Source organism: Benincasa hispida, chromosome 1 (assembly GCF_027475165.1).
Source record: "Benincasa hispida cultivar pf3 chromosome 1, pf3_genome.v1.1, whole genome shotgun sequence".
Taxonomy (NCBI): domain Eukaryota; kingdom Viridiplantae; phylum Streptophyta; class Magnoliopsida; order Cucurbitales; family Cucurbitaceae; genus Benincasa; species Benincasa hispida.
The window spans coordinates 35,131,219-35,149,903 of record NC_143478.1 but is presented as its reverse complement, the minus strand read 5'-3'; the positions used below and the strand labels follow the sequence as shown (position 1 = coordinate 35,149,903).

General features: G+C 31.4%; 1 long non-coding RNA gene across 7 annotated transcripts; it reads right to left on the bottom strand.

Annotated features, from left to right (window-relative positions):
* Window positions 1-14,074, bottom strand: LOC120073817 (uncharacterized). Of its 7 annotated transcripts, XR_016527976.1 has the most exons (8): window positions 13,701-14,074; window positions 9,791-9,852; window positions 8,440-8,557; window positions 8,193-8,314; window positions 7,984-8,069; window positions 7,644-7,702; window positions 3,515-3,666; window positions 3,185-3,425 (listed from the first exon to the last, which is right to left on the bottom strand). It is a non-coding gene; the product is annotated as an uncharacterized LOC120073817 (long non-coding RNA). The 7 variants fall into 7 exon arrangements; XR_016527974.1 differs by having other exon boundaries at window positions 7,888-8,314; XR_016527975.1 differs by having other exon boundaries at window positions 7,984-8,314.
* Between the last annotated feature and the right edge of the window lie 4,611 nt (window positions 14,075-18,685).

Below are 18,685 nucleotides of genomic sequence, written 5' to 3'. Positions count from 1 at the left end.
TGCTTTGACATCTGTCACTTACATACGTAATTCGAGTTTTGAATAAAACATGAAATTGAATGGGTACATTCTCTTACTTATAGCGATTGAATGTATAGGCATCAATCGCCATAATGACCAGAGCAAGCCAAAGCCAGGCCAACCTACGCCTTTTCCTTTTGCTTTCACGCATTCACACCAAAAGGAAAGAAAGGATAGTCGTTTCATAAGCTTCATCATCTTCGAACTTGATCATTGAAACGTCAGTGGCCAAAAAATCAGCATAGTCTTGAGCATTGTCCAAGGACGTGCTGTAGGATTAAACCATTACCTGAGACGAAGAGAAAGGGTGAGATATTTTCTTTAGTTATTCAATTAAACCAATGATTCGTTTAATTTTGTGAGAGAAAATAAAAGGAAAAACTTCAATTTGGAAAAAGAAAAGGAATAAAATGTGGGAAAGATTAGAAAAAAAAAACGAGGTTCGTGAAAAAAAATTTATAGGAGTTTGATGAAACTATGGGTGAAAAATTAAAGAGAAGTTGGTGGAAAAAATTGATGGAGAAGTGCGACGGGTATGAGTATTTTCACACCCTTGTAGACATCATCTTCATCGGTGAAGGGACCTAAAAACACGTTTTTCTTAAGGAAAAAAAAGGCCCATTTTCGGAATACTAAATTGAAATAGGTTAGTTTTGTCGATGTTTCATGTTTTATCTACTAAATTATGTTTGAACTGATAATTTTATTAAAATTTGTATAACTTGGTTAAATCTCTCCAAACGTCTTTATCATATCTACATAAGCATAAGTTAATTAGTTTAGACATATGCCATCTAAGAAGCACATACATAGATACAGATACATGATACGGATACGATACGATACGACACGACGATACGCTAATTTCTAAAAAATAAGATACGTTATATATATATATATATATATAATGTCTAATTAATTGCTATAATACTTATCTTAAGTTAGATTAAAGTAGATTCAAGAGGAGAATGAAAACTTGAAAAAAAAAATCCAGTAACGTTGAGTGATTGTTGAGTGACTAGAGTAGACGGTAAGAAAGTAGTAGATGAAGATTGAAGAATGAAGTTGAGGACGATGGAGGTGTGAATCATGATTTAAATAGTGAGAGAGAAGGGAAGAATAAAGATTTAATCACATTTCGGGTTTTTTTTTTTCAATTTGTTACGTTTTTATCATTTTTAATTTATTTTGTTTTGAATTGTTCAATTTAAGTGGATTTTTATATTTGGAAGCGATTTTAAAATGGTTGAAATCACTTTTTTATTTTCAAAATTACCGTGAAACATCTTTAATCCTTCAAAACTAATTTTAACGATATGAAAATTGCATTTAAAAATGTAAAATTGAAAACTAAATTAATTTTGAATAATTAAAAGTGTGTTTTCAAGTGATTTTAAAAATGAAAAAAAAGTGATTTTTGATGATTTTAAAATCACTTTTAAACATGCACTAAAATAAAATGGGTTGTGGGCTGAGCTTTTTTAGTGGTTGGGCTTAATTTGAAAAAAAAAATTACCCACGTTATCTGGAAGCAGATACGCATATTTGAAAAATAAAAATAATCAGATATTTCAAATCACGTATCAGACACGTTCTACTGACGTATTCATATCGTAACCATATCTGATATCGATTCTCTACACAATTAGAAGTATTTGTACTTCCTAATATGTCATCAACCTATTCAATAATGTGTTCAATAGTTTTTTTTTTACCTTTTTAACATTTTTAAAAATTCATGGACGTATGAGATAAAGAAGTTGAAAGTAGTCCATTTCATTATCTAATTAATTAATTAATTTTTAAAAAATTTAAATACATCAAAGTCCTATTGAATATAAAATTAAAAATACAAAATCGACACTTATTAGATACTTTAAACTATATTGACCAAAGTCTATAGCACTAAAATGGTAATTTAACAAAAATAGATTATGAATTGTGACAAAAATAAATGGATAAATATTCAAGTACATGAGAGAGAGGAATGACAAAAACTTTGTCAAATAATAACAACAACAATATTAATAAAAACAAAACTTAAGTGGGGGAGGGATCTTTTGAATGAGTGGTTCAATGCCATTTCTTAACCTTACATTGTATAAGAGTTGCCTTGCCATGTAAAAAAATAATAAAAAATATGTTCTGTTCTTTATGACCTTTATTTTACTCTTTTAATTGATTTTTTAAAGATTAAAATGTAAACAATTTCTCATTCTTTAAATAAGCATGTTATTATTTAAATATTTTATGCTGTGTAGAATTAGAGTTTGAAGGGTGTTTGGCTTTGTACTACTTACTTATCTTATCCATTCATATTTAAATATATATTTGTTTTCAATTTTGTTAGTATTTTTAAAAATTTTATAATAATAATATATTTTTTAACATTTTTTAGTAACACTTTTTGTCGCAAGTGAATGTTAAATTTGACTAATGATAAAGAAATTTATGCAAACTTTATTAGAAATTGATGAAGGAATTGATAAAGTTACTTCTCTGATGTAGAGGATCCATTTGATAACGTTTTCATTTCCTATTCTCTGTTTTCTTTTTTTGTAGAACAAGAAACATGAATGTGTTTGATAACTATTCATATTTCCTATTTCTTGAAGAAAAGAAACAAAAATAGAAATATGTTTGATAACCATTTCTTTTTTCATGTTTCTTTTTTTTCATTGTTTATTATCCTTGTCTTTTCTTATTTTATTTTTTTTTTGTAACAATATAATATAAAAAAGAAAAATATGTCATACATTAAATATAGAAAAAATATTATCAAAAGTTTATATCATCTAATACAAGTAAGTCTCGATGACAACTAAATACGATGACAAAGTTGTATCCTATCCTTCATATATTATCCAAATTTGATTGGCAATGTCATCTATAACTTGAGTCATTTGTCTTAAATGATTTCGACTAACATCTAACTCAACTATACTATTATGCAAATTGTCTTGCAAACTCCCTGTATCTTCAACAATCATTGATTCAATGCTAAAGTCATTAAGTAGATCATCTTGTCGATCACAATCCAATGAAATTGTGAATCGTGCAACATGCACTTGGTATATATTTCTGTGTATTGATTGGGTAAGGACGCTGAAGAAAATTATCTCAACAACTCAATGACTATTTTTTCCTTCTTTAACAGACTTCATAATAGACTTGTAATCATATATATATATATAGGTTACCTTCAAAATCTTCAGGAGCTTTACACCTCTGTTTTTGTACAAGATCTGTAAAGAAAGATAAAACTTATCTCTATAGTCTTCAATAAAGGAATTATCTCCCTTCACATGGATGTAGGCATCACCTTGCCAAACCACGTACATGGTTGTGTTGCTCTCTTCTTCCTCTTCCTCTTTATCGATTTGCATACTTGATTATCTTTTTCACTATGTATAGATTTCACAAAGAAATCAAGAACTTAGAGGGAAAAAGAGTTTTTGTAAATGAGCTGAAAGAGAGAATGAATTTTGTATACCTGAAGAGTTTTTGCTTAAAGTGCAATTACTCTCTTCTGATCGAGGTAGTGGAATCAACCACGTGATGACATCTTAGCTTAACTTTGTGGCCTCAGGAGAACCTTGCATTCTACCTATCTCCTTCGTGGACCAGACTCCTTTTCATTTGGGCCTGAAAGACAGATTTAGCCAAACAAAATTGGTATCAGAGCAAAGACATTCAAAGATTTCAGTTCTTGAAGAATCAAAATTCAAGATTCACTCCAAAATGGCAGTAGAAAGATTTGAAATAGAGAAATTTGATGGAAAAGGAGATTTTGGCCTTTGGAATGCCAAAATTAAAGCCATCCTTGGTCAGTAGAAGGCTCACAAGGCCCTTCTTAATCCATCCACTCTCCTAAACATGTGACAGCTTAAGAAAATGAAGACTGGGAGCTGGCAGCTTATGGTACGTTAGTCCTAAACCTTAGTGATAATGTTTTAAGGCAAGTCAATGATCAAGAGACAACCTATAGGATTTGGACAAAACTAGAAGACTTATATGCCACTAAAGATCTTCCTAATAAAATATACCTTAGGGAGAGATTTTTCACCTTTAAAATTGATTCATCAAAATCATTTTCTGATAATCTAGATGAGTTCAAAAGAATTGTTGCTGAATTTAATAATCTCGGGGAGAAAATAGGAGATGAGAATGAGGCATACGTACTTTTAAATTCCTTACCAGAATCCTATAAGGAAATAAAAAATGCATTGAAGTATGGAAGGGATAGTATATCTGCAAATGCAATCATATCTGCCCTAAGAATAAAGGAACTTGAGAAAAAGGAGCAATCAAGTGGTGAAGGGTTGTTTGTGAAGGGAAACTTCAAACCAAATCAGTCAAAAGACAGAAAACAGCAGCATTCAAAAGAAAACAAGCCAAAATAGAAAGTTAAATGCAAATATTGTAAAAAGAAAGGACATTTGATAAAGACTGCTTCATTCTCAAGAGAAAGAATCAGGAGAAATAAAAAGAGCCCAAAGGCAAGCAGACAAAAGTCTCTGTTGTAGAAGGCTCCTACATCTGCTTTGATGCACTAGCCTCAACACTTGACAAGGCCAATTATGTTAACCCCCTTGGGAAACATTATTGGGTCTTGGATTCAGGATGCACCTATCACATGACACCTATGAGACCTTGGTTTAACACCTACAAAGAAATTGTTGGAGAAATGGTTTACATGGGGAATAACCAAGGCTGTAAAATTGAAGGTATTTGATCTGTCTCTATTAAACTCAAGGATGGGACTGTCAAACTACTCATAATGTGAGACATGTTCCACTTCTAAAGAGAAACTTAATCTTCCTAGGAATGCTTGATGCAATTGGGTGTGAGTACAGGGATAAGGGTAGAATTCTTAAGGTTGTAAAAGATTCAAAGGTGGTCCTTGTTGGGGAGAAAGTTAATGATTTGTTTATGGTCAAAAGGGTTGAGATGATGACAAGGGCATATATTACCACAACAAATGATATGACAGAAGTTGACATGTGGCACAAAAGGCTGTCTCACATAAGTGCTAAAGGATTGGAAGTTTTATCTAAATAGGAAATTCTACCCAAGGGAATTTTAGACAAGCTAACCTTTTATGAACATTGTGTTTTGGGGAAAGCAACCAAACATAGCCTTGCCAAAGCACAACATTCAACAAAGGCAATTTGTGACTACATCCACTCAGATCCATGGGGACCAACCTCAACACCTAGCTTAAGTGGCTCGAGGTACTTACTTTCCTTTATAGATGACTTCTTAAGGAAAAGTTGGGCTTTCTTTCTTAAATCAAAAGACCAAGTGTTTGACAAATTTAAAAAATGGAAACTCATGATTGAGAAGCAAACCTCTAAGGAAATTAAATACCTAAGAACAGATAATGGGCTGGAATTTTCTAGTGAAGAATTCAATAAATTTTGTAAAGAAACAGACATAACTAGGCACAGGAGAGTCAAATATACACCCCAATAGAATGGGTAGCAGAGAGACTTAACAGGAATATTATGGAAAGGGTCAGATGTTTACTCTCAGATGCCATTCTTAGTGAAAAGTACTGGGCTGAGGCTGCAAGGTATACAGTGTACACCTTAAATAGGTCCCCACATACATCCCTAAACTTCTTAACTCTTGAAGAAAAATGGTCCAAACATCCTCCTAATCTACACAACCTAAGGGTATTTGGATATGTTGGATACATACATCAAAATCAGGGAAAACTTAAGTCTAGGGTTGTGAAATATATATTTGTTGGGTTCACTGAAGGTGTAAAGGGCTTTAAAATGTGGAATTCTATCGAGAAAAGATTTGTGGTCAGCAGGAATGTCACTTTTAAAGAAAAATAAATGTTTATGCAGAAAGAGAAGACTACAATTGAGATACCTAAGAGTCCTACTAGAATTGAGGTGAAGGCTCCTCAAGATAAGTCCATTAGTCATGATCCTCTTAATGATTCAGAAGAGGAAGAGGAAACTACAGGACAGTTGATAGAAAATACTAAAGCTCAACCTGATTTAAGTCAATACTTATTAGCAAGGGATAGACAAAGAAGGGTGATTGTTCCTCCAGCTAGGTATACTGAAATAAACTATATGAACCTAGTTTTAAATGCAACTATAGCTCTAAATGACCAAAAACCAGCTAACTTTGAAGAGGCAGTAAGTTGCCCTGATGCTAGGAATTGGATTGAAGCTATGTGTAAAGAAATGCAATCACTAAGTGTTAATAATACTTGGACCCGAGCTCCTCTTCCTAAAGGATGCAAGCCAATAACATCTAAATGGATCTATAAATTGAAGGAGGGCACTTCTAAAGAAGAAAAGCTCAGATATAAGGCAAGATTAGTGGCTAAAGGATTTACACAGAGGGAAGGCATTGACTACTTTGAGATTTTTTCACCTGTAGTAAAGCAAACCTCAATTAGACTCTTGTTATCCTTAGTTGCTCAATACAACCTTGAATTAGCCAACTAGATGTAAAAACAGTTTTCCTACATGGCTACTTAGATGAGGTCATTTACATGGTTCAACCAAAGGGTTTTAAAGAAAAGGGAAAAGAAGACCTCTACTGTCTTTTGAATAAGTCCATCTATGGTCTTAAGCAGTCTCCTAGATGCTAATACAGAAGATTCATTGACTACATTGAGGGTATTGGGTTTCAGAAAAGCACCTATGACATTTGCACCTATGTGAACTCAACTACCTATAGGAACAAGGTGTACTTACTTCTCTATGTGCATGATATGTTGCTAGCTGGGAGTTCTAAAGAATATTTAAGTTATGTAAAAAATTTCCTAAAGAGAGAGTTTGATATGAAGGATATGGGTCAGTCTAAGAAGATCCTTGGGATTGAAATTGACAGAGACTGGGGTTCCTCTACACTTAGCATTAGTCAAACCAATTACTGTGAGAAAATCATCAGAAGATTCAACATGTCTAATGCTAAACCTGTAACTATACCTATTGCTCAACATTTTAAACTATCCTTAGCTAATTCACCTAAGGAAACTGACCTGGAACACCTAAATTAGATGTAATTAGTTCTCTATAATCAGGCAATAGGTAGCTTGATGTATCTCATCATCTCTACTAGGCCTGATTTATCCTATTGTGCAAGTTTAGTTAGTAGATACATGTTAACTGGAAGAATACATTGGGAAGCTAACAAATGGATACTTAGGTATCTAATTTGGTCTAACTATTCTAAGCTAATCTACTAGAGTGTTAAAGAGACATAACTTGAGCTATATGAGTTTGTTGATTCAGATTTTGCAGGGGACCAAGATAAAAGAAGGTCACTGACAGGTTATCTCTTCCTATATGGACCTAATCTACAATCAATTACAACCCTATCAACTACTGAAGCAGAGTACATGATACTTTCAAAAGATATAAAAGAAGCATTGTGGTTAAAGGGTTTGATGGAAGACTTTGGCATCAAACAAACTGTAATTAAGATCTACTGTGATAACTAAAGTGCTATCCCTCTTTCCAAAAACCCGCAATACCATTCAAGAACAAACATATAGACAAAAAATTTCATTTTGTAAGAGACAGGATTGAACAAGGACAAATCGAAGTATTAAAGGTCCATGCCTCGGAGAACGCAGCTGACATACTTACCAAACTTGTCTCGAAGCTCAAGCTCATCAAGTGCCTTGAATAGATCGGCTTCATGTTACCTGAAAAAGAGTAAATAATGGTCAGATCTGGAAGGAAAAAGTCTACATAGTTGAGATTAAGGTGGAGATTTGAAGAAAATAATCTCAACAGCTCAATAACTATTTTTCTCCTTCTTTGACAGATTTCATAACAAACTTGTAATCATATATATATGTTACATTCAAAATCTTCAAGAGTTTTACACCTCTGTTTTTGTACAAGATCTATAAAGAAAGATAAAAATTATCTCTGTAGTCTTCAATAAATGAATTATCTCCCTTCCCGTGGATGTAGGCATCACCTTGCCGAACCACGTACATGCTTGCTTGAGTTGATATCTTCTTCCTCTTCCTCTTTATCTATTTGCATGCTTAATTCTCTTCTTTACTGTGTACGAATTTCACAAAGAAATAAAGAACTTAGAGAGAAAAAGAGTTTCTGTAAACGAGCTGAGAGAGAGAGAAAATGAATTTTGTTTATCTGAAGAGTTTTTGCTCGGAGTGCAATTACTCTCTTCGGATCGAGTTAGTGGAATCAATGACATGGTGACATCTTAGTTGAACTTCTTGGCCTCAGGAGAACCTTGCATTCTACCAATCTCCTTCGTGGACCAGACTCCTTTTCATTTGGGCCTGAAAGACGGATTTAGCTCAACAGAGGCATTTGTTTAAGAATAGGGAATTGAGCCTTCAACATGCCAAAACAACATTCAATAACATTTCATAGTAAAGAATGTAGGTAGTTAAGAACTTCTTACCTGCCTCGACAATGTTGTCTCCTTTCTCTAAAATCTCGTAAATAGTATCTTTGACTGCAGAATGGTGCTAAAAATCCAGGCATATCTAAGTATCCTGAATCGTTAAGATAGTTCTTATCTGCATAATATAAAACATATGAAAACTTATTAATAAGTCAAATATTGAATTAAAATATTAAAAACACATAATTATATACCTCTTTTAAGCATAGGAAATTTATTATGAGAATTTCTTATACATTCAAGGAGTATGTGAAAATCATTGGTCAATCCTTTCCAACCAGACATGACATATGTGAATAACATATCAAATGAAAAAGCACACATTATTTTCCATGTAATGTTAGTTTTATTACCTCAAAACGGTATTTGTTCGTTTTAGGAAATATGTTAAAAAGTTAATATATTATTTCAAAAAGTTTCCTAATCAATTTTTTCTAATAACTTTGTTTCTTTAAATAATATCTTCATTTCAAGATTTAAAATTTGATTACTACTTTTTTAAATGAGTGTTATGGAGTGCTAATACCTTCCCATACACAAATAACTTCCGAACCCAACTCTAGTTTCTCGAATACCATTTTTATTAATTTTTATTAAACAAATTGTTCACTTTATTACGGTGTCCAATCACACCGTAAAAAAAAAATTGGTGATGACTCATTTTTTTTTAAATTAACCTTTTTAGAGGACGTAGGTTGCTCCATGTCATCTTAGATACGTGGCAACAACTAATTTTTGTTTTTTTTATTTCTTGTATTTTTTTTCTCTTGCCTTTATTTAATAGTTTAAATATAATTTGATTATGTACATGCATTAAAATATAAAAATAATTATAAAACATACACACTTGATTTGAAATATTATTTATGACTAATACAATTGTTTCTCATTCAAATCATTTACATTCTTTTCAAAGAAAGAAAAAACCATTTGCATTTGAATTGAAATATTATTTTTCACTAATACAATTGTTTCTTACTCAAGACATTTATCTTAAATGATATTGACTTAAATCCAACTCAATTATATTATTATATACATGTCGTGGTTGTAAAATATTAAAGTCAAGTTAAATAAATGTATGAACAAATATATAAAATTTGTTCACACATTTATATATGGTAAAATTTTAACTAGTTTTAAATCTACTAAAGATTAAAATTTAGAAAGAAAATAATATATAAACATCATATTGCAATTGAAATTCAAAATTCAAAAACTATTTAAAATATACATATTAGAAATTAAAATGATATATAAATCTAGATATTGTAAATTCTAAAATAAAAATTACACAAATATAAATATATTATAAAATTAAGAAATTAAAAAGTAAAAAAAATGTAACCTTTTGCCTCATGTGGGATTGGAACAAACCAACATAAACTACTTGCATCATATTGCACACACCTGAACAAACCTAAGAAACGTTTCTTAAAATTTAGAAATAAGATACGAAAATAATTATCAAACAAGTATGTTTCTTAAAAAATTAGAAACAGAAAATAAGAAATAGGAATATTATCAAACGGGCCTTAAAATGTCATTTCATATAAGCTTATAACATACATTTTAAAATTTAGTAATGATGGTGGTTGTTCGACGAGACTCTAACGACCCAAATTTCTATTATGTTTTTAGGACGCTACTCTGTGTATACATAGACTTGGCAACATATTTCTCGAAGAATAATTAAATAAAAGAAATAAAATTTTTATTTCATTAAACAAAGCTTAAATAAAAAAAATCCTGAAAATATCGTTCGGGTACCATTGACCCAACTTTAAAATAAATAGAAATTAAATAAATTATTAAATTAAATTAAGAAATATTCATAGGTTTTTAAAACGCCTGACTCCTAAACCAGATTCTAGTGAATGAAACCTAAGTACGAAAGTAATAACTCGTCCAAATGGCCAGGTCATAGATCTCTATTGTTATTCACTGGTCTATCTTTATCTTTACCTGAAAAACATGAAAGGAAAAGGATGAGAATACAAGTATACTCAGTAAGCGATCCACTACTGGGCCCACTCAGTGATCTGTTAGCCTTCTCATCGGGATGCAAGTACATAATGGCATCGTAGACGTAGGCGTAGGCATAGACATAAGTATAAGGGGCGAACCTGAAGGCATGCTTTCATAACTAGTGGCCCCGGAGGGCAAAATCACAAACATAAATGGTGTTCCCTAGGAAACATTGTACATAGGCATAAGGTGTGGGCTCGAAGGCTCACAACATGCAATGTGCATAGCCTGATGGAAGTACTAACAGTCACTGCAGTCTTATGTAGACATAAGCATACAATCAAGGTTTTAAATCATGCTAAGATCACATTACAGTTCACAATTTGTCAATTCATCAAACACTGCTACAACACGAAAAATCCACATTCCATGACATAAGCGTAAGCTTCAAATTTTCAACTGACCAACAGGCATGTCAAAATATTTCATACCAACATAGGAACCAGTACGTAATACATGCTTGGGTGCGAGGGCAAACTGGTAGTAAATTACTTACTCTAAAGCAATAAAAGAATATCTAGTATAAATACTTTAATCCCCTTTTCTAGCCTTGAAAGACCTCGAGTCAAACACGGAAGGAACTCTTCTATAAGTGGAAGCAGATCTTTCCAATTCATTGTGATAGAATTTCCACATATACATTCAAGCATACAAATATGCATTAACAACGCTAAATTACTGGCATCCTTAAAGGATCAATAAATAAGAGACCGAGAGAACATGCCAGTTGATGACTTTTCTTCACTTGAAATTTGGCTCTCTCCACGAACGACCTCTCGCTCTTGCTAGACCAGTAAGTAATTGTCCAACAACACCCCAGTCATCTACACAAACAACTTCGCACGAACACAAGGAAACGGGGGCGACATCACCACTCGAAGCCCTTAGTATTCTCGGAGTGACAATCCAAAGGATGGGCTTTGTTCGGATTTGGTAGAGGGGGGGAGGAAAAGGGATCGTATACAACGAACAAGAAAGTGGGAGAAAGACTTGTCTATCGTATAAACAAAATGCTTGATCGTTTAGGTAAAGCATACGATCGTGTAGGAAAAGCTAGGCGATTGTCTATACGATTGTTTAGTAAAGCTCGAGCGTTAAATGATCGTTTAGTAAAAGATAAGCGATCCTTCAGTAAGTAGCGCGCCGATCCTATAGTAAAAGATAAGCGATCATTTAGTAAGTAATGCGTGCGGGTGTAAGTGATCGTTCAGTAAACAACACTATCGTATAGGCTCTGATTTACTAAGCGATGACCTTCTAGAATCGCAACACACCGTGATCTATTTAAGTGTCTCAAAATGAATGTTCATCTTACTCATCAGTTACGAAAACAGAAGAGACGTCGGCTAATTATCCCATAACTGTCCAATTAATAAATAATAAATATAATCACATTATATTCATAACTTATGGTTTAATATCATATATTAACCAAATTATTTTTTCTCCACTAGATATAAATCATATTTATATCCAATTTCCTCCAAATTAATGTATCTTATACATAAAGTCAATTATATCATATATAATTAACTAGTTCAATTATATCATATATAATCGAACTCACTCTTGTCAATTTGAACATTTTAAATTGACCCAAACACTGATTCTCAACTTGTATCCAAGCTACCAAAGGGACCTTATGAACCTATGGCTCGAAGCTCCAACAGTACGTGAATAACTAACTAAACTCTTTAGTCACGATATCCACCATCCGTTAACTACCCGACATTCCACTAAAGACTAACAGTTGAACTCTTCTTACCACAGATATATTTCTATGTCCATTGGATATAACCAATCATCAGTACGATGACCCTTCATAGATGCTCATAAATACAGTTGTGCCAATTTACCGTTTTGCCCCTATAATTACATCTTACTCCTTAAGTACCACTGATCCCTCTAATGAACAATACAACATAGTCCTACTATGTGTGAACACCTCTCAAGCCATGAGAATGTATGTGAAATCAGATGAATCTTCAAAGTGGTAGGTTTGAGTCGGCGCTCTGGCCACTCGCACCCAAGAAAATCAAAGAACCGCCCTCAATGGCAAGAGTTCCCAAGATTGAGGTCAGGTTATCTATGGTCATCCTAGTGAAGTGAAGTCTCTATCCTGAATGGTATTATATAACGGTATTATATAACGACACGTTAACTTTTCATGGTCAGGTCTTATACAAACTTTTTATATAGGACGCCCCTGCTCGCATGTCCCCACACGAATGATCAGGATCAGACCATTTGTAACAAGTCACAAAGCGGGTCACATCCGTAGCGTTACCAGGATAAGATTTCCCTTCTATATCCATATACTATAGACCATTTTGATTATCACCTAAGACATGATCCACTTGTATATCACCACACTTGTATGTCATCACACTTAAGTTACATAAAGACAACCAGAGATTTTAAGTTTATTGGTTTGTGGTAAAGCAAATAGAACATCCAAATGTGCAAAGTCAAGAAATGAAATAAATATCATATATTATACATCGCAAACGTTCGTATAAACTGTTTACAAAGTACAGGATATGAGACTTTAGGGCATCAACCCAAACAATCACTACTATCTGAAACAAAATCAATTTGAACCTTATCAAGCTTAATTAAACAACTATAACTATCTCAAAACTTCCCCAAATCATTACCCAATACGTATTATGACCCTTAACTACTCACAAATGTCAAACAATAATCTAACCTCATGTGTGACCTTTAATTTCAAGGGTTAAAACCCAAACAGAACAACTCAAGAACGACCGCCTTACCCACAAAATGTGCCAAAGCAGCCCCTAATTTCACCGTCGAAGCTGTTGGATAGTGTCGATCTAAAGAAATGAGGTTTCTTTCGTTTTGTTTGTTTGGTCACTACCTACAAATCAAAACTATGAAAAGATAGAAAGAGATTCCTCGACAAAGAAGGAAAGAAGGAGTCTCAAGCATATCCAAAAATGGAAATCAGTATACTGATTGACTAACTACACTAGTGAAGCAGTCTTAAAGTGAAATGACTTCCAACCGGGGAAGGGTTGACTAGGCTAAAGCAGAGGGTTAGAACCATGCAAATTTGACTACCAATGGGGATTAGTCGGATTCGGAAAAATGTCTCGAAACCCCAATTTGAGCAATAACACATCATGGGCATAACTTAAATCATACCAATAAAATTTGTTGGGCACCAAACCAACCCTAAATCTTGATGAATCTCAAAGAAAACTCACCCAAAAACCAACAGAAAGTGACCCACGTCCACACCCTAATGGTAGCGAAAGCTCGAGGTCGTGTGTCGACTGAAGGCAGAACCTGAGTGGCGGCTAACCTACGCAGGCGACAAATGGGTGCGCGGTTGGGATCCATGACGGACGCACGGAACTAAGAGAGATCGGTGGAGGATAGGCTGGATCGGCACATGCGTGCAGCTCTGGACCGACGTCAGCGAGCAATTGGCACAACGGCATGACGACGCTGATGAATTCGCGGGTGGCGACGTGGACGGCGACCTCGCGCGGCTGAGAGAAGAAAAGGTTGGAGGGTGGTCTGCTTCACGAAGGAGAAAGGAAAGGGAAATTGATTTTCCTTTTTTCAATTGCATGCAAACCGAGGCAACCTAACATATAAATAAGCTTTTTAAAACCCTAATCCCCACAAATCTAATAAACCCTCTCCCAATTATTTATTTATTAAATAAATACATATTTCATTCCATTTTCCTTTCCAAAAATAAATCTCTTAATCCTCTCAACCAATCAACTTCCAACTTAAATTTAAACTCCAAACCACTTATCACATATTTTCAAAACCAAAATAAAATAAAATAAAAAAACAAACTGAATTTTACCTTAAAATTTCCGGGACGTCACAGATACTTTCGGAGAAATTCGATGCTTTGAATTTATATCTTGTATTTGTATTGATTGATGGTATAAGTATGTACAATCCCTAGTATATGATCTTTTTATTCTTTTTTTCAAATGTTACAAGAAGTTTAAGCCTTCCACATCTTTTTGGAGCTCTAATATCAAAGTCTTCAAAAATTGGGAGGAGTTTTAGTCTCTTAAGTCTCCGGTCTTTAGATCTTTAGAGTTTGAGAGCTTCATAATTCAGTTTTTCAGAACTTCAGCCTCGATCGTTAGTTCTTCAGAGTTTTAGGAGATTAACAGTCTTCTCAAATCTAAGAAAAAGCTCACAAATCGATTAAAAAGCCAAATGTCGATTCGTACCGATTAACAAACCAAAGATTAATCCAAACAAATCATCAAGCTAGAGGCCAATCCAACCCGATTAATAAGTCAGAGGCCGATCCAAATTGATCAACAAGCCAAATGTCACTCCAAACTAATCAACAATACCAAAGGTTAATCCTCAAAGAAGATCACCAAGCCTTAAAGGCCGATCATTCAAGAAAATCAACAAACTCAATGATTAAAGTTTATTTTTTGAGAAAAAGTAATAAAGGATCAAATATTAAATATTATACTCATTACATTGAAATTAATACAAATACAAAGTTCAAATTCAGCTAATCAAATTTATCTAAAAAATCTTGTCGTAGAACAATATGAAAGTTAAATAACAAGTTTAGTTCCTAGGTTTTGAAAATTGTGACTAATTAATCCTTAGACCTATTTAGTAACCATTTAGTTTTTTTTTTTAATTTAAAATTAAGCTTGTGAACACCACTTTTGTCTTAAATTCTAATAAATCTATCGACTTTAATATTATATCTAATTGATCTAAAAAATATTAAAATATTTAAAAATTAATTATTTTGTAAGAAAAGAAATAGTTTTGTGTCTAACTAGACCTTAAAATTCAAAATTTGTAGTTAATAGATACATTAATTTTGAAAAGAAATCTAATCGTACCTATTAAACATAAAGGTTAAATTAATGTGTAATATAACATTTAATTTTTAACATTTTCAATATGTAAAAACGTGTTAGATGTAAATTTGAAGATTTATTAAATACAAAATCTATTAGGCATTCTTTTTAAAAATTATGAACTATAAATAAACACAAATCTAAAAATTTATGAGCTAAACTTCTAATTTTATATACAAATGTACTTTCACATGAAATTTTGGGACTATCACTAATTTCGTATAAATCTATGATCCAATTTTTAAAATTTAGCAATAATGACAGGGAAGCTGAAAAATAATGTTGATACATAGTAGTCTAAATTGAAAACTTTTAAAACGATATGGACTAACGGTTTGAGACTATAACATATTGAATTTTCATCAAAATGTTGATATTTCTATCGTTATTTCCACATTTTTTTCATATTTCTATGAGTTCGATATTGACATGAAAGATGAATTGATATATTCATTATATCATAGAAAAATCACGAAATATAATAATTAAGCAACAAAACATCAGTATATCACTAATGTATAATATAGATAATGGATATTCTAACTTGTTTAAAAATCATAAAATGTTTATTTATTAAATTAAATTTATCTTTTGAATTCTTTGTTTTTATAATTTTTTCATATCTATCGAAATCAAAATTTTATCGATATTTCCATCAAAATTTCCGTAAAATTAAGTCCTCAATATTTCTATCGACATCAATTTTTTAAACATGACATATAGTTAGCCTAAACTAATTATAAAATTTGAAGTTGTATATCATTTGTGGTCCTATACTTTGATATTGTTTTTATTTTATCTGAAAAATAAAAACAAAATATTATCAAACAACGTCCTAAGTTAGGTTTGTTGGTTATGCTTTTTTTAATCTTCGAAATAATATTTTTGAATTCTCAGTTAAGTGATTTATATATATATAGAATCCTGAAGAACTTGATAAATTAATGCATTCTAAATATTCTGGTTTTCTTTTTCCCTTTTATGAATGTAATTATAATTTCTTTTGACAACGTAATTATAAATTTTATTAATGTATTATTGTAATTCCCTCCCTAAATTTTAAAAACAACCTCTCACGTACGAAAATAGAAAATAAAATAAATTTTGTGTAACTTAAGCAAAATTTAAAAATGGAATGATTATAGAACCTTGTTTTAAAAAAATCAAATAAAAATTGAAATGTATTGATGAGGATATCTATATATATATATATATAAAAAAAAAATCAAATCGACCTTATTTCTTACTTGATAATTTTTTTTTGAGAATAATAGAGAGTGAAAATTGAAACTACAAGTCTTATACTTGTTGAGACATATCATATATTGCCAAATTGATAGCGTTTATACTATCAACTTCAAAATCAAAATTTATATTTTCTCACTCTAAATATTGTAAAAAGAACATCTATATTAGATAATAATTTTTTTTTGTGAGTTTGAAAATATGTACATGGATCAAATAGTATTTAATAAGATGTTTGTTGCTAGGGGTAAAAATGTCAAATCTGACTCCTGAGACTTAAAGAGTAAAGAGTTAATTAGGCATAAAATTGATGTTTCTTAGTCATAGGGCCACGAACTCGTTGGAACTGAATTCCACTCTTTAAAATCTTTGGGCTAACTAGAGATGTCCATGGGACGGGAACGGAGAAGGCTTCCCTGTTCCCATCCCCACCTCCATTTCATTCCTCATCCTCACAAAATTTCTTGTGGAGATCGAAGCGAGGATTTTCGCATGGATCTTGAGGGAATCAAGTTCCCGCGAAAAAAAAAATACCAATTTATTTTTTTAATTTATTCTTTTTGTAAAATTTAAATATTATTCTCAATCTTGATAAAATTTTATATATTAAATTGATCATTTTCAATACATTTTTTTATATTTAAAAACACTATAAAACTTTCTAATAAAAACAATAATATTTATATATAAGATATAATTTAAATTTCAATCTCATAATTTCTACAAATAAACATTTGAATATTACAAATCTAACCCTTCAACTTAAATATTATAACACTCATGATCTTAAAAGGAATAAAGTCTTAAATATTAAAAAAATGTATTGAAGTATAAAGATATAAATATAAAAATTAGAAAAAACTGATTATTGAAGCTATTAAAATATTATAAATAAGTGAATATATATATATCTTTCCTATCGGGTCGGGGATGGGGAATGTAATCCCTGTCTCCATCCCCGTTTAGTTAATGAGAAGAAACTTTCTCCACTCCCTCTCTCATTCCCCATCTAATCGGGGATTTCCTACCTCTTCCGAGGCGGGTCCTTACTGGGCCCAATCCCACAAAATAAATAGATATCTTTAGGACTAAGCGTCTCTTAAATATATTTTTTTATTATTACCATGAAAAGAAATTGAGATTTATAAGAAACATTATTTATTTTAGGTCACTGTCACACTCTTTGATCTAGTCCTATTTATGCGTAAAAATGTATAAAATTTATAAAATTTATACTACAATAGTGGTAATTTTGTGACAAGTTTATCATATAAATTTATAATGCGCACAATGATATGTTTTGCATAAAACAACAGATAACCTTCGCCTATTTTCTGCGTAAGATTTTATAAAATCTCTATTCTAATGGTAATTTGAGACAAATAAGTTTATCGTATATAATGTTTTGAGACAATAGATAATGTTTTGCGTAAAACAACAAAACAACCTGCTTTAAATTGTCGGTTTGGTGGGCCGTTAGAGGTACAACAATGATTCATGACATAATAAATTAACAATGACAACAACAATCGAGTGTTTTCTTTTCATGAAAATTTGTGGACTATAAAATTGTCATTTTTATTTTATTTTTTTAAAATACATTTTTCGCTTTTAGATTTATTATCTAATTTATATTTACTAGGTAAGTTTCAAAATATTTCATATTTTTTCAATGTAATAATGAATTTAATTTTTAAAAATGTTTTATTTTTATTTGTTGATTTTTTAGTTTGATTTCAATTTAGCCAATTGGTTTCTAAATGTTACAGTTTTACTTTAAGATTTGAGATTTGTTTCCATTTGGTTTATAAATTTTAAGATTTACACTTTTAATTAACTTTGATTTTCAATTAATATTCATTTTCAATCTTTTTATTAATTAATTTAAATAACTGAGACTCCATTTGATAATCATTTTATTTTTTTTCTTTTTTATTTTTGAAAATTAAGTCTATTTTCTTTCAATTTCTTACAAGGATTTGCATTTTTCATAAGTATAATGGTTGAAATCTTAGTCAAATTCAAAAAAATAAAAAATAAAATTAGTTTTCAAAATTTGACTTTGTTTTTTAAACCAT